The sequence below is a fragment of the Lolium rigidum genome, chromosome 1 (assembly GCF_022539505.1).
Source record: "Lolium rigidum isolate FL_2022 chromosome 1, APGP_CSIRO_Lrig_0.1, whole genome shotgun sequence".
In the NCBI taxonomy this organism is placed as follows: domain Eukaryota; kingdom Viridiplantae; phylum Streptophyta; class Magnoliopsida; order Poales; family Poaceae; genus Lolium; species Lolium rigidum.
In genome coordinates this window covers 262,069,967-262,088,148 of record NC_061508.1, presented here as the reverse complement: position 1 = coordinate 262,088,148, position 18,182 = coordinate 262,069,967, and the positions used below count along the sequence as shown (strand labels likewise).

At 40.7% G+C, this 18,182-nt stretch overlaps 1 protein-coding gene across 1 annotated transcript in view; it reads right to left on the bottom strand.

Moving 5' to 3' along the window:
- LOC124693275 (protein argonaute 1B) overlaps nucleotides 1–17,484 on the bottom strand; it is a 41,227-nt gene extending 23,743 nt beyond the window's left edge. The window contains exon 1 of the mRNA XM_047226753.1: nucleotides 17,463–17,484. The gene's annotated coding sequence lies outside the window, so the exon portion shown is untranslated. The remainder of the gene's footprint in view (nucleotides 1–17,462) is intronic.
- Nucleotides 17,485–18,182: the final 698 nt, after the last annotated feature.

Here is an 18,182-nt window from a genome sequence, read left to right as displayed (position 1 = left end):
TGGCGACATTTGTTGTTTAATCCTAGATGGATATAAACCCGTGCAATGGAACCTCCACCATATCAACACAATCCATGGTTCCATTGCCCACCACATAGTCATATTCATAGTTATGAAAGTAGTGGTTTTGATTTTTATGCAATAGTGATAACCATAATACTTTGCAAGTAATTTGATAGAAATACTCAAATGACATGAGCAAGTGATGAACTTGCCTTTCTTGACTGCAAGATTATGCAGACAAGGTCTTCGATGCGTAATAACTCCAAATTCTGAAATAGCATCATCGTCCGGTAAGGACGATGTTTAAAAGATTGGCAAAGGATGCAATTGCATAAGTATGAGATGCAATCGCTTTAAGCGTGACCTAACCCCGATGATTTAGGATTAGTGAGTGGTAATGATTAGTTCAGGGTGTGTTGCACTTTTAGAGTGATTCACAAACAAGGTTCTTATTCAGGTTTGTGTTGTTTTAGAATTATAAGCAGGTGGCAAAATGGATAGTAACAATCATACACAACCAGGTATAGTAGTTGTATAATAAGTAAGGAGCAGTTGTCAATTTTAAGTTCTATAATGCATGGTTGATGATTACTTATTATATAATTCAAAAGAATAACTTTTGAAGAACATGTTCCTTAATAAAGAATAAGTATGATAATTAGATTGGTGGGGTTCTATGGTTGACTATGGTTTCATCTAGTTTCTGAAGTTAGTATTAGATGGATCACAACCTAGTTGGATTCATCAGCTACTAGGCTTGTATTGTTGAATTAAGCCTAAACATCTTAATTACCAATAGTTGCTATCAAGGTGGTATACCTTGTTGGTGATAGCTGGTTATTGGCTATAGGTCCTATTAGGCAGGATTGATGATGATTCCTCATTTTCTTTAAAAGAATAACTTTTTGAAGAACATACTTTTTAAGTAATAAGATGTATATCAAATAGGGTTGAGGTTACTCTCTATTTTCTTCAAAAGAATAACTTTTGAAGAACATACTTCTTAAATAATAAGAAGAATAATAATTAGGTTGGGGTTGTTTAGGTTTGCTATTTAGTTCCCTAAGTAAAGATGGGTTGGTTCCTAAATAGGATGTTCGTTAATTATTTAACACTAGTAGGGTTTAGTGGTATTGTGTGTGATACACAATTAATGGGCATGGTTGATATTAGGGTTCATCACAATGGTGTGATGCTAAATAGGGATAAATAATGATGATGGCTTTGGTAATAGGATCTAGGGTTTTCACTTGGTTGACCCCCACTTGATTAGTTAGGTCAGATGAGGATGATCACATGGGATACCCATATATTAGTGATAGGTATTCATTTTATGTGGTTATGGCATTTATTTAGTTGCTATTATTGTTCTATGTTTGAAAATAAAATATTATGATCACCTGTTCTAATCTAAGGTTTAGGTTAGAAGCACTTTAGGGTTTACATGTAATAATGGAGCTAGGGACCCTAATGATATTAGGGTTTTAGGGATCACATGAAATGATGGGTTGTAATATCATTCAATTTGGAATTAGGGTTTACTATTTACCATATAGTTCTATGATTAATAACTTCATTCTAAAGTTGAAGTTATTAATAACTTAAAAATAATATTCAATTTGGTATTTTATTATTTTTAATTAATTAATAATTAGGTAATTATTAATTAGGGTTTAAATCTTCCACTAATAAAAATTGAATAGGATAACAAATTAAGAAAATTAGTTTTCATGTTTTCTTTATTTGCTTACTGGTTTTATTTATTTTATAAATGTTTTCTTTAATTTCTGAATTTTAATTGTGTTTAAAATTAAAGGAAAGGACTTAATTAACAAGTATTAAATAATTAAATTTTTATTGAAAATAAAAATTTCATATTATATTTTTAATGGATAGATCTTTCTTTTCTAAGAATTTTTATATCTTATTTTCATTTTTCTGAGTTATTATGAATTTTACAAATTCATTTGAAGTTTCAGATATTATTGAGTTTGAATTAAAACAAAAGGAACTGCTAAATCTACCCGGGTTGGCTACCCTCAAGGACACTGACGAGTGGGCCTACGCCACGGTGGGCTGCCACACAAGCATTTGACCAGGGTCAAAATCGAAACGTGGCGGGGGCTTCTCTGCCGGCGGGAGGTCGGCGACGGCGCCGCCGTTCCCGGGCTCGCGCGGATGGATTAATAGAACCACTCGATTCAGCTCGCCGCAGTGAACACAATGGTACTAGCGCCGCTCCTAAAAGGTCGCCGGAGTTTGCTCGCCGGCGAGGCCGAACGACGGCGGACACGGGCATACGCGGCTAGGAGTCTACAGGCGACGATTCGGTGCAAACAAATGCTCAGGAGATGCGCGGGCTCACCGTGAGCACGACGGGCATGACGGTGAGGTCGAGGGAGGCTTGCTTCGCCGGATTTGGGGTCGCCGGCCGTCGGAGAGATGAGCTCGTCGGAGACGCTCCGGGGCCTCCCAGCTCGATTCCTCCCGTATGCTGGGCATGTCGAGGATGCTGAAGACGATGGTGGTCACGGCGGGGCTCGGGGTTGCCCCAGTCGACGGCGGTGACCATGGCCGGGGTGAACTAGGGTTTTGGAATTGGGGAAAATGGAGCGAGGAAGAAGAAGAGCTCGAAGCTGGTTCCGTTCGGAGCCTTTATACGGTGCTGTGGATGTCGCCACGCCATACTGCCGAAGAAGGAGAAGCTGCCGGCGAGAGGGAGAAGAGAGACACGGCGTCGCGGTGGCCTCGAGTGCACGGTGGGGATGAGGACGACCCCCTCCCGTTGTTTTCTTTAGCGAAGGGGTATCGTGGGCTGCGGTTTAGTGATGGCCTCGGGCCGTGGTGTCGGGCTATCGGGCAGGCTCTGTCTGGGCTGCTTTGGTCGGTAAGGTCCAGGTAAGCCCCAACTCCTTTATCTCTTCTATTCTTTTCTGTTTTGTATTTTTTTCTATTTTCTGCTTTATTCTTAGTGTTGAATTCTGTTTATAATTCATGTATTAACTATTTTTATATTTTGCAGGAGTTAAACAATTGGTCTTTTAAGAAGACTAATAAATGTATTATTGTAATACTCAATTGTTTTGATTAAACATTTCACATATGTGGTCTTTATTACAAATTGTAATTAATCATGATTTTATGCACTCATTTTAATTTCCTTTATCTTGTGTAATCAAATCTATTATTATTGTTAGGGTTGATAATTTCTTCTCTAAGTGTTTTGGAATTTATCATTTGGTTTGAGCTCTTAATTGAGAATTTAGTTCCCTGCATATGATTTTATGTGATCCTCTATTTATTAAGATCTTGTAATTTTGATTATCACTCTATGTCAAGGTTATTACTAATATTGTATTTTACTAGTACCTTGAAATACCTAGAGTAATTCTACTCTCATCATGGTTTGATCTTGATTAATAGGTTAAGTGGTTGCTCACCATACATATGGTTTTAATTATAAAGTGTAGCACAAGATTTTGCTTATGTTCAGGAATTGAAGCATAAGATTTATTTGATGTGCAAATCTATGGTTCCAATGCTATTTACCTAATGACACGTGGGTTGAATCTTAATTGTGGTTTAGGTTTTATTTGTGATCACCCATGTGATATACAATCTAGGTTGAGATATAATTCTAGGTTGTAGCTATGGGATGACACCATAGTGCATGTGCTAGGGTTTAATCTCCCCTCACCATGATAAGGTGGTTGTTTACTTAACATTTTATGTTCTCCTCAAGTTATTATGATATTGAGAATTAGTTTTTTCTTCTACCAAATAGCTTCTATTATTAATCTCAATTTATCATTTAAGTAACTACATTGGTTATAGTTCTTTTATAGTTAACTTTGGTCACATGAATGTATGGTTTCTCACTACATAAAGTATAGAGTTTAACTCTAAAGGTTTTCTTGTGGTTCTTGAGTGAAGATTGGGATATACGCCTGGATTTGATTACTAGTGATCTCCCTGTGATTTCATGTGGTGAAGGATATATACTTATCCTTTTAGGGTTTATCCTCATTACCTCAAGAACATGATCATGGATTAGGCATGATCAACTTGTTCTTAATATATCTACCTCAAGTTCTTAGGGTTTATGATCATCACTCAATTTATAATGACCAAGGTTTGGCTTCCTAAGGTATCTCTCATTAAATGGATTTCTCACTTCTATTCTATTATCTTGAGTGTAACACCTTAGCTTGGGCTCCCTTATAAAGGAATGGTTTATTCTAATGTTTATGGTGTACTCACCATATCTCAATAAATATTAAGTCTAAAACTCCACTTGGCTATCTTGGTTGAATTAATCTCCTCCTTACTTTATCAATTCATGGATATGTTATTATTCCATGTGATCTTAGGTTGTCTCACCATTCCAAGATATAATGGTTAATCTCCTAATACTTTGGTTCAATGATTGTCCTTGAGTCTTAAATAGGTAAAGCTAAGAGTGGTATGAATGGTCCCACTCATTTGGAAAGGACTTGAGTAATACTCTAGGGTTCCTCTTGAAGATGATGGTTTCAATACTTGGATGTATATCCAAGGTTTGTCATTGCTTCCCTCAATAAAACATGACTCTTACCTCTTTAGGTTTGATGTATCATAACTTGGAATAGAGAAGAATTATATTCCTTAGTTGGATTTCCTTGTCTTGTTTCCAAGGTTAAAGTAGAATGGATATCATAGGTTTATGATAAGGGCATGGATTAGTTTAATACATGGAAAAGATAGGTTAGGGATAGTTACTCCAATTATTGTTACTTGATTTCCAACTAAATGGATGTTCATATGTTATGGCAAGGAATACCATGTTGTGATCTTTAATAAGATCAAGTAGTTGATCCTTGATTCATATGTTCTTGTGTTGGTTTTAATTCCATTTGATCTAACCCCTTAGATCAAATCATCTCTACCCAAAACAAGGTTTTAGCAAAGTCACATTGAGGTTTATAACGCTTGACTTGATGAGCTACTTCAGTTCCACCAAGGTCAAGTGAAACTTCGAGTCATCATGGATCTGTTTTACTTTAAAGCGCGAAAATTCCCTGCATTTTCTATGCATGAATGCAATGCACACATCTGTTTCCTCTATTTTTGTAACCCCATTACCTGGGATATTATAGTCTCTACCCCTTAAACTAAACTTCGTCCTCGAAGTTTGAACTCTCTCACGTTTCCGAAGTGTGGATCTGACTTGTGCAGACTACGACTTTTCTTGAACTCCGTATTGATCTTACTGGATATAATTGAATATATCCCTTGTCCAGATTCTTCCTGGAATCCATTAGGGTTTGTCTCTGAATCATGGCTTCTAACTTTGATTCATGGATTTATTCCAACTCTATAAGCTTGTTTCCTTTCTCCTTGAAAATTCAATGATTAAGACTTCTTCTTGTCCTGACAGTCTTAATTGAGGACTAATTGGATAACATTCTCCTATTTGATAAAATAGGTCTTTGTTTTCCCTTACTACCAAAACTGCAATAATGGTACTTGTAAGGTATTTTCCATGGGAATGTTCGTGATGATTTATTTCCCTAGGAATGGATTAGACTCATTTAGTCCATCCAATCAGGGTTTATAGTTGATACCTCTAACTATTTTGGTTCTTTTAGGTTCCATGAAAGGAATCTTTTAATTAACATTTAGTTTTAATATGATCAATCTTCTTTAGTATTTGGCCTTTCTGAGCTTTATTTGGTCTTTGGTATTTTCTTCGTCCAACTTCATTAGACTTAGCTGACTTGAGCTATCGTACTTCTGAGTAAATATTACTCACTTGCTCAAGTTATAATCCACTTCTTACGTCCTCGAGGTATGAACCTCGGCTCTGGTCCGACCTTCTTCGAAAGTATTGTTCAACAATCTTATGAAAATAAGATCGAACTTCCTCTCAGTTCAGACCTTCTTCAACTATCTTGCTCAAAATATTGAGTTATTGTACATCCAACTCAATCTTTACTCTACCCCTTAGAGTTTTCTTATGGTCTTCAGCTCCTTTTCTTCCAACTAATGAGCTTATGATTAGAATATTGGTCTAGTATAGCTTGTGGTTTGTTCTTATTCTAAGGTCTCGCGAAGAATCTTTGTGGTGTATCCACTCAATTGTGGACATCCATCATGAATCCTTTAACTAAATGTTTAAAGGTCTTAATTATTTGACTGACAAGATTTTTATTTGTTCACAAACTTTTGTTACAAATAATTTAATCGTGGACTATTTGTATTAGCAACTGATACCAGCTGTGGTTATTATACCAACTGTGGCTATTTGATATCTAAAAATGGATTCTATTATAGGTTCTGATCAACTGGACGAGACATCTTCTACTCTATTATCTCGCAGTATTGATCCTAGTGGTCATCTGATATCAACTATGGTCTTCTTATATCTACTATGGTTTCATAGGTCATCTTCCTCTCTTCAGGGTTTATTTTGCAAGAAAACCACTATGAATATAGTATCCAAAGTGATTTCCCATGCATTCCCTCTTTCATGATGACTAGGGATCTGCTTGAGCTTCACCATAATCATCATATTTCTCACCTTCATGCTTCTTCTGTACTAAAGTACTCCTCTGTTGAGGTAAGCATGAGTTTCTGATTGTACTTCTTTCAGAGTATTGTGGTTACTTCCCACAACTTTACTTCATTTCCCCGATGAACCTTCATCTTGTCTTCGGAATCTTCTGAATTCGTCACTTCCTCACACGAATACCATTACCCTCTAGATCTACAGCATTAAGTAAGAACTTGATATAGCAACATGCATTTGCATACCAAAGTCAAACTTCATGTATGGATCTAGTCAAACAATGAAAATCCAATAAAATCCAAGAAGATTCAGCTTTGTGCTTATAATACACATCATCATAAGCCTGAATATGATTGTTGAGTAAGACGTCTCTAAACATCAGGCTCTGATGTGTAGTATAGAACACCACATAATATAGGTTTATATCGTGATACTTAGCACGAATATAGGGAATTCTATTATTTGTCTCAACCTTTACCTTAATTGCACATTTGCAATGAGATAAACTTGAAACAAAGTGGTCTAGGATAGTTAAGGTTAACCTAATTTTCTTTGGACGTACTAACAAATTATTATACCATATATAAGTGCTATTGAGGACTATTTTGTCTGATACCACTAGTTCTAATATGGTTACTCGGAATACATATTTATTAGGATATAGCTCCTATACTTCTAAGTGTTTCTACCATAAGCATATGGTCATGATGTGCTTGGCACACTTCCCATACTTTTGGAACACAGTTCTTGTTCTATTGTCACGGTTTCTTATTGTTCTCCTCCTAAATGTTTATGATGTTCTATTCCATCACATAATGATTCTCAGGTGTATCATATATGATTTCTATCTCTACCATGTAAGTAGTCATATATTATTCCTATTTCTCTTCCTTCCCTCCCATGATTGACTCATCATGGTCTATACTACCTCACATAACTCATATTCATTCCTTACTATCAGTTGTTTTTACACGTTTGGATAATTTACTTACCAATTACATGTGTTGGTACACATCTTCCAATAGGATATCTTCCTTATGGTTGTATCCTCTCTTTGGACTACCATGTATTTTATACCAACTGGGGTCTACTCATCTATTGTTTAAGGACTTCATGGTGTACTACATGTTTGGGATTAGCTAACTAACTTTATTTTATCTTGGTAAGCTAGATAAGAAATGTTGACTCAAGTGTGTCAGGATTATTCTCAAGTGAATATCCATCTCAAGTCATAAAAAGTATTTGGTTTACCTAGGACACTTCCTATAGACACTACCAATCCTACAGGTCTCCTTTAAAGGGTTTTAATACTAGGTCAAAGCATTTGCTCTGATACCAACTGTGGTGACCCGGCATACCACTGCATGGTGTAGTATGCAAGTCTGATATAACACCAATGAAACACAGTTCCACTAGTATTATATCGCTCGAGTGGTACAACAGAAACATATGCGGGTCCAAGGCATGTCTATAGAATTACAACATTGACTCTGTTACATAAGATCATCACAGACCTCCTACTTTACAATGAGGTAAAGCTGCAAATAAACTCCGGAAGAACGACTCGTGGTCTAATCCTAACACGAACTCTACTTGTAGAGTATTTAACTAGCTACGAGAGGCTATGAATAGATTCTAGCTAAATAGGAGCTAAGTTTAGGAAGCTAGTTCCTTTCTATTGCTAATCTAGGTTTCTCCTTGTTGGATGTGGTATCGACTCTTCGACGGGTTCTCGTCCCTTGAAGTAGTTGTTGACTCTCGGTCTTCGAGTTGCACCTGTAGATCCTCCTTCGATGCCTCCATATCTAAGCGGGGATTTAAGAGTGGGATGAGTACGAGCGTACTCAACAAGTTCATAATAGGAAAGAGGTGTTTAATGCACTAGCTACGGCATTAGACCGAGAAAGTCTAATACCAATGCAGGTTTTCATAATCATTTCTTCAAAAGGTTGCTTTTATTCGGAAGAACTATGTCCGTCGGCCTTCACCGGTTTACTAAAACTTCATGGAGCTCCTTTCCGGCCGCGTTCGCGATTCCATATCCCGGAACGGGGAGTGACGAGTCACGGTTCTTTACACTCTGCAGAGGTGTGTTGCTTTACCCATAAGAGATCTTAACCTTGGTGCCAACCGAGTTGCAGGTTCGTCCACACTTCCTTTGGTGTGAGGCCCGGTATAAGGTCTAGCCAATCATGTTCCTCCGCTACCTCGAACACCCACCCGTTGTTGCATGCCCCGACCCCGGGTCCACGCCGGTCCCATTATTCCCGTAATTTCGGGGTGGACCCCGACCACGACGACAGTGCTCGGGCTCTACCATACACTCCTACGCCGGTAGCTGCAACCCATCATAGACCGCATTACCGTGGGGAATTAGAATGGGATCCCCGCCCTCCGGTTGTTCCGCAAGACACAAGCTGCTACGGCAAGCAATGCTTTACCGTGGGGAATTAGAATGGGATCCCCACCCTCCGGTTGTTCCGCCAGATACAACTGTTACGGTAAGCGCATCCGTTGATGAACGAGAGGTGGAAACACTTTTGACTACTCCGTCCCACTCCGGATCTTATGGTTAACACGGGTATTACGGCACAAGAATCACTGGCGACATTTGTTGTTTAATCCTAGATGGATATAAACCCGTGCAATGGAACCTCCACCATATCAACACAATCCATGGTTCCATTGCCCACCACATAGTCATATTCATAGTTATGAAAGTAGTGGTTTTGATTTTTATGCAATAGTGATAACCATAATACTTTGCAAGTAATTTGATAAAAATACTCAAATGACATGAGCAAGTGATGAACTTGCCTTTCTTGATCGCAAGATTATGCAGACAAGGTCTTCGATGCGTAATAACTCCAAATTCTGAAATAGCATCATCGTCCGGTAAGGACGATGTTTAAAAGATTGGCAAAGGATGCAATAATGCATAAGTATGAGATGCAATCGCTTTAAGCGTGACCTAACCCCGATGATTTAGGATTAGTGAGTGGTAATGATTAGTTCTGGGTGTGTTGCACTTTTAGAGTGATTCACAAACAAGGTTCTTATTCAGGTTTGTGTTGTTTTAGAATTATAAGCAGGTGGCAAAATGGATAGTAACAATCATACACAACCAGGTATAGTAGTTGTATAATAAGTAAGGAGCGAGTTGTCAATTTTAAGTCCTATAATGCATGGTTGATGATTGCTTATTATATAATTCAAAAGAATAACTTTTGAAGAACATGTTCCTTAATAAAGAATAAGTATGATAATTAGATTGGTGGGGTTCTATGGTTGACTATGGTTTCATCTAGTTTCGAAGTTAGTATTAGATGGATCACAACCTAGTTGGATTCATCGGCTACTAGGCTTGTATTGTTGAATTAAGCCTAAACATCTTAATTACCAATAGTTGCTATCAAGGTGGTATACCTTGTTGGTGATAGCTGGTTATTGGCTATAGGTCCTATTAGGCAGGATTGATGATGATTCCTCATTTTCTTTAAAAGAATAACTTTTTGAAGAACATACTTTTTAAGTAATAAGATGTATATCAAATAGGGTTGAGGTTACTCTCTATTTTCTTCAAAAGAATAACTTTTGAAGAACATACTTCCTAAATAATAAGAAGAATAATAATTAGGTTGGGGTTGTTTAGGTTTGCTATTTAGTTCCCTAAGTAAAGATGGGTTGGTTCCTAAATAGGATGTTCGTTAATTATTTAACACTAGTAGGGTTTAGTGGTATTGTGTGTGATACACAATTAATGGGCATGGTTGATATTAGGGTTCATCACAATGGTGTGATGCTAAATAGGGATAAATAATGATGATGGCTTTGGTAATAGGATCTAGGGTTTTCACTTGGTTGACCCCCACTTGATTAGTTAGGTCAGATGAGGATGATCACATGGGATACCCATATATTAGTGATAGGTATTCTACATTTTATGTGGTTATGGCATTTATTTAGTTGTTATTATTGTTCTATGTTTGAAAATAAAATATTATGATCACCTGTTCTAATCTAAGGTTTAGGTTAGAAGCACTTTAGGGTTTACATGTAATAATGGAGCTAGGGTTCCTAATGATATTAGGGTTTTAGGGATCACATGAAATGATGGGTTGTAATATCATTCAATTTGGAATTAGGGTTTACTATTTACCATATAGTTCTATGATTAATAACTTCATTCTAAAGTTGAAGTTATTAATAACTTAAAAATAATATTCAATTTGGTATTTTATTATTTTTAATTAATTAATAATTAGGTAATTATTAATTAGGGTTTAAATCTTCCACTAATAAAAATTGAATAGGATAACAAATTAAGAAAATTAGTTTTCATGTTTTCTTTATTTGCTTACTGGTTTTATTTATTTTATAAATGTTTTCTTTAATTTCTGAATTTTAATTGTGTTTAAAATTAAAGGAAAGGACTTAATTAACAAGTATTAAATAATTAAATTTTTACTGAAAATAAAAATTTCATATTATATTTTTAATGGATAGATCTTTCTTTTCTAAGAATTTTGATATCTTATTTTCATTTTTTCGAGTTATTATGAATTTTACAAATTCATTTGAAGTTTCGAGATATTATTGAGTTTGAATTAAAACAAAAGGAAGCTGCTAAATCTACCGGGTTGGCTACCCTCAAGGACACCGACGAGTGGGCCTACGCCACGTGTGGCTGCCACACAAGCATTTGACCAGGGTCAAAATCGAAACGTGGCGGGGGCTTCTCTGCCGGCGGGAGGTCGGCGACGGCGCCGCCATTCCGGGCTCGCGCGGATGGATTAATAGAACCACTCGATTCAGCTCGCCGCGGTGAACACAATGGTACTAGCGCCGGCTCCTAAAGGTCGCCGGAGTTTGCTCGCCGGCGAGGCCGAACGACGGCGGACACGGGCATACGCGGCTAGGAGTCTACGGGCGACGATTCGGTGCAAACAAATGCTCGGGAGATGCGCGGGCTCACGCGTGAGCACGACGGGCATGACGGTGAGGTCGAGGGAGGCTTGCTTCGCCGGATTTGGGGTCGCCGGCCGTCGGAGAGATGAGCTCGTCGGAGACGCTCCGGGGCCTCCCAGCTCGATTCCTCCCGTATGCTGGGCATGTCGAGGATGCTGAAGACGATGGTGGTCACGGCGGGGCTCGGGGTTGCCCCAATCGACGGCGGTGACCATGGCCGGGGTGAACTAGGGTTTTGGAATTGGGGAAAATGGAGCGAGGAAGAAGAAGAGCTCGAAGCTGGTTCCGTTCGGAGCCTTTATACGGTGCTGTGGATGTCGCCACGCCATACTGCCGAAGAAGGAGAAGGCTGCCGGCGAGAGGGAGAAGAGAGACACGGCGTCGCGGTGGCCTCGGTGCACGGTGGGGATGAGGACGACCCCCTCCCGTTGTTTTCTTTAGCGAAGGGGTATCGTGGGCTGCAGTTTAGTGATGGCACGGGCCGTGGTGTCGGGCTCTTGGGCGAGGCTTCTGTTGGGCTGCTTTGGTCAGTAAGGTCCAGGTAAGCCCCAACTCCTTTATCTCTTCTATTCTTTTCTGTTTTGTATTTTTTCTATTTTCTGCTTTATTCTTAGTGTTGAATTCTGTTTATAATTCATGTATTAACTATTTTTCTATTTTGCAGGAGTTAAACAATTGGTCTTTTAAGAAGACTAATAAATGTATTATTGTAATACTCAATTGTTTTGATTAAACATTTCACATATGTGGTCTTTATTACAAATTGTAATTAATCATGATTTTATGCACTCATTTTAATTTCCTTTATCTTGTGTAATCAAATCTATTATTATTGTTAGGGTTGATAATTTCTTCTCTAAGTGTTTTGGAATTTATCATTTGGTTTGAGCTCTTAATTGAGAATTTAGTTCCCTGCATATGATTTTATGTGATCCTCTATTTATTAAGATCTTGTAATTTTGATTATCACTCTATGTCAAGGTTATTACTAATATTTTATTTTACTAGTACCTTGAAATACCTAGAGTAATTCTACTCTCATCATGGTTTGATCTTGATTAATAGGTTAAGTGGTTGCTCACCATACATATGGTTTTAATTATAAAGTGTAGCACAAGATTTTGCTTATGTTCAGGAATTGAAGCATAAGATTTATTTGATGTGCAAATCTATGGTTCCAATGCTATTTACCTAATGACACGTGGGTTGAATCTTAATTGTGGTTTAGGTTTTATTTGTGATCACCCATGTGATATACAATCTAGGTTGAGATATAATTCTAGGTTGTAGCTATGGGATGACACCATAGTGCATGTGCTAGGGTTTAATCTCCCTCACCATGATAAGGTGGTTGTTTACTTAACATTTTATGTTCTCCTCAAGTTATTATGATATTGAGAATTAGTTTTTTCTTCTACCAAATAGCTTCTATTATTAATCTCAATTTATCATTTAAGTAACTACATTGGTTATAGTTCTTTTATAGTTAACTTTGGTCACATGAATGTATGGTTTCTCACTACATAAAGTATAGAGTTTAACTCTAAAGGTTTTCTTGTGGTTCTTGAGTGAAGATTGGGATATACGACTGGATTTGATTACTAGTGATCTCCCTGTGATTTCATGTGGTGAAGGATATATACTTATCCTTTTAGGGTTTATCCTCATTACCTCAAGAACATGATCATGGATTAGGCATGATCAACTTGTTCTTAATATATCTACCTCAAGTTCTTAGGGTTTATGATCATCACTCAATTTATAATGACCAAGGTTTGGCTTCCTAAGGTATCTCTCATTAAATGGATTTCTCACTTCTATTCTATTATCTTGAGTGTAACACCTTAGCTTGGGCTCCCTTATAAAGGAATGGTTTATTCTAATGTTTATGGTGTACTCACCATATCTCAATAAATATTAAGTCTAAAACTCCACTTGGCTATCTTGGTTGAATTAATCTCCTCCTTACTTTATCAATTCATGGATATGTTATTATTCCATGTGATCTTAGGTTGTCTCACCATTCCAAGATATAATGGTTAATCTCCTAATACTTTGGTTCAATGATTGTCCTTGAGTCTTAAATAGGTAAAGCTAAGAGTGGTAAGAATGGTCCCACTCATTTGGAAAGGACTTGAGTAATACTCTAGGGTTCCTCTTGAAGATGATGGTTTCAATACTTGGATGTATATCCAAGGTTTGTCATTGCTTCCCTCAATAAAACATGATTCTTACCTCTTTAGGTTTGATGTATCATAACTTGGAATAGAGAAGAATTATATTCCTTAGTTGGATTTCCTTGTCTTGTTTCCAAGGTTAAAGTAGAATGGATATCATAGGTTTATGATAAGGGCATGGATTAGTTTAATACATGGAAAAGATAGGTTAGGGATAGTTACTCCAATTATTGTTACTTGATTTCCAACTAAATGGATGTTCATATGTTATGGCAAGGAATACCATGTTGTGATCTTTAATAAGATCAAGTAGTTGATCCTTGATTCATATGTTCTTGTGTTGGTTTTAATTCCATTTGATCTAACCCTTAGATCAAATCATCTCTACCCAAAACAAGGTTTTAGCAAAGTCACATTGAGGTTTATAACGCTTGACTTGATGAGCTACTTCAATTCCACCAAGGTCAAGTGAAACTTCGATATCTGTGGATCGTTTTACTTTAAAGCGCGAAAATTCCCCAGATTTTCTATGCATGAATGCAATGCACACATCTGTTTCCTCTATTTTTGTAACCCCATTACCTGGGATATTACACGAAGTTAGTGGCGAGGTACTAGGGCTTGGCGGCGACGTTGATGAAGTTCCAGGGACACTTGCCGGTGTTGACCCAGGGGATGAGGTCGAGGTCGGAGGGGTGGGAGGCGAAGTCCGGGCGCGGCGCGTTGGAGCCATGGCTGGCGATCTGGTGGAGGGAGGCGCGTCGGATCTGGTGGAGCTGGCGATCTGGGAGATCTGGCGAGAGATTTTTTGGGGAGAGGAAGAGAAGTGTGGGTGGGGGACTGGAGGTGCGGTGTGGGTGGGGGATCTGGTGGGTGCGGTGCGGTGCGTGGGTGGGTCCGTGGGTGGGTGGGGTGCGTGGGGACGAGTGCGGTGCGTGGGTGGGTGCGGTGCGTGGGGACGAGAGGCAGCATAGTGGCGCAGCACGCATAGTGCGCCATTGCTATTTGCAGCAGAGTGGCTCACCACATATAGGTGCGCCATTGCTATTACGAATAGCAATGGCGCACCTATATGTGGTGCGCCAACCATATACCAATCTGTAACCCAGTTCTAAAATTAGTAGTGGCCTAACACTATACTAGTGCGCCATTGGTAATCGGCTAGCAGTGGAGCACCTTGTTTTAGTGCGCCACTGCTATATAGCAGTGGAGCACCTCTAGCATGGTGCGCCACTAATAGTGATCTTACGGCTAAGCCTTTTTCTAGTAGTGCCACACTCGCCGGTCAATGGCCCGACGCCATCTGACAGCTACCAGCCACACCACATCGGCACCACCACAACCTGGACTTTCCTGACGGTGCCCAGCCGCTCGACACCGACTCCACTATTCGGGTATCCAATAACTTATGGGGTGGGCATGGATAGAGGTTTTGCCCCATGGATATCCAATCGATATCCGACTAACATGTGAGCCCCATATGTCAGTGAGACATACGATTTAACCTAGGTCAGGATGCCCTTCTCTTGAAGCCAAAATCACCAAAGGCCCGCTAAATCATGTAATCCCTGATTACCACTTCTTTCATGGCCTCCCCCTCTGACTTCCTCGCACACTTCGAGGGATGGCTTAGTCAGCGACCCTCCCTTCCACCTCTCCGGCAGTTCGGCTGTGCTCCGTCTCCCGCCTAGGAGACGCACAGGCGGGCAGTGGGCTTGCTCTTATCCCGTCTATCTTCCTCCTCGTTCTATTCATTGCCCACATAATTATTGTTAAAATGATAGGGAAATATTGTCGAAATGCTAATAAAATGGTGTTGTTATGCTCTAATATGTTATGTTCATGTACATAGTGCGTAAACACATGGATATCCATGGATATCCGGTGGATTTAGATTTGGAGTGACAACCATGCCCCTAGATAGTTTCGTGGGTGGGCCAGAGCGAGGCTGGTGGATTTGGACATGGATCTGGTTTTGGTATATCCATCCAAACCCGCTCCATTGCTATCCTTAGCGCGCCACGCACCTAGATCCTTCCGCCTACAAAAGCCAATCGGCCCCTCTCAGGCCCAGCCAATGGCCCTACTGCCGCGAGCGCAGCATGGGAGCACTCCCTGCACCTCCGCTGACCGAGCACCACGCATCGCCGCCGCCCACTGATACACCCTCTGCATCGACCCGAGTATGTCGACCCGGATTCCCTCCGACGGACCGCCAACGCACCCACGACCCAGTGACCACCCAAGGACATCCCCTGAAAAACAGGTGCCGGGGGGGTCCTCGTCACGGCGCGGTTTTCCTCCCCTGGCGCCGCTTGGGGGAGCGGCACGTTGTAACTCTACGATCATACGCGGTGTACCATACGCACAGTCAGGATTGCAGGCGCGTTTCCACGATTAGGTATGCATGTGACTATATGTCATGGCACGTGCATACGGCGAGTTCATCTTACAAACGGTGAACACTAATCGAACATATGAGTGCCGCTATTCGCCGTGTACGTAGCTGTACTAGGCTACTAGTTATTGTTTTTTTTTGCAGGGAATTTGAGAGAGCTTTATTAACTAAAAGCATTCGCTGGGCAGTCCGCAAGGAGGACTGCTAACCAGGAAGCTAGGAGTTTCAGTCATCCAACGGTCGGTCACACACAATGTGCTTGCACGCTCCGCACAAAGATGAGCCGGATAATTGGCTACTAGGATGGTCTAGACCGCGACGGGTTGGGTTAAATTGTCCATTGATGGTTCTTACAAACCGAACGATGGATCTGCTGGTTGTGGTATGGTTTTGAGGGACGAGAATGGACATGTTATCTTCTCGGCTTGTCGATATCTGCCTCGCTGCGTTGAAGTTGTGGAAGCCGAACTTTGGGCATGCCATGATGGTCTGGAGCTTGCCCTGGAGCGTAGCCAGCTGCCGATCATCGTGGAATCAGATTGCGCTCAAGCTATAGTTGCAGCGAAAGGAAGAACTATGGATCGCTCATAGTATTCAAATATAGTTTCAGAGATCAATTTTTTTAGTATGTCTAGATAGGGTGCGTACATTTGTAAAAGTGGACCGTTCGGAAATTAGGGTTAGCCACTGTCAAGTTTGCGAGAGCGCAACATAGTACTGGTGTTTGGCTCAGATGATGTTGTTCTTCAGGAGTTAGACCATGAGCTGCTTGTAGCCCCGTCTCTTCTTAATAAAGGTCCGTTTTACCCGGAAAAAAAAAGTTCTTGTGACCAGTGACACTATATAGCTAGACGTCTCCCACTCCAGTGTATATGTATTGACATGGCTCTACAGTATCTTGGTTGGGCTGGCCAGTATTGCGAATGGTACCGATCACGTACAGCAAACTCGAGGGCTTAAAATAGAAAGATTCCGGGGACTGTTTCGTCGAGGGCCCGAAGCAGATCGCTGTTGCCATGCCATATCTAAGCGCAAGCAGACGCCCATTCCGCCGATACATCCGTCCATGAACGGTCGCGATCGCGAGCTCTCGATATCCGACACAGAAGAGATCAAGAGCAAGCCGACGCGCGCGCGCGCGTGCGTGCGATTGCACACGAACAGTAATCGAGCGACACAGCCGGACCCCGAAGCGAACAACCCTATCCACGCTCGCGACCGGCCTCATGCCCAGTGTACTATCTGATGATACGACGAGACGCAGCAGAGGCGAGGAAAGGGGAGAAGCGACGGGAGGGAGACGACGGAAAACGAAAGGCAAAGGTTGCCGAAAGCGGGGGAGCTAGGGGGACGCGTACGACGTACGTACCTGGCTGGTGGTGATGGGAGGGGTGGTAGCCGTTCTCCACGCGCAGGGCCATGTCGACTGTCGAGTCGAGATCAACCTCACCACCACGAACCGCTCATCCGCGCGGCGCGGCGCCGTGCAGAAGCTAGCCTCCCTCCGGTAAAGGAAGATGCGGCTACGCGAGGCGTCTTGACAGAACGAGGTGAGAAGATGGACCGGAAGTGTTCTTTACTGGGTATAGCTGAAACTAGTGCATTCGACCCAGGAAGAAGAAGATATCGGTGGGTGGGACAGCTCGCGCGAGCGGAAGATATCGGTGATGTATGCCCCAAGATACGCCCAATTATTTTGTGCTGGTGGAGGGATGCATCGGCCTAGAAGAAAATTCGAATTGCACGGCGATGTCTACAGCTTTGCTGTTTGTTCATTGGAGGATAGTGCTTCCCTGGGGGGTCCCTCGGCTTCCGATGATTATCCACTCATGCCTGCCATTCTTATTCTCGGCATACCACTTCTTCTGAATCAAACAATAGAAGGACCTGCCGATTAGTACGGCTTTTGATGGGTTGCAAACCTCTTTGTCACCATCAATTGGTCGATCGAAAAATGGACAATGCGGTGGTTGGGCTTTCGTCTTTGCTACGGTGCAAACCTGTGCTCGCCTTGAAAGAAAAATCCTTCTATTGTTCAGAAAGAAAAATCCTTCTATTGTTCAGAAAGAAAAATCAAGGACACTGCATT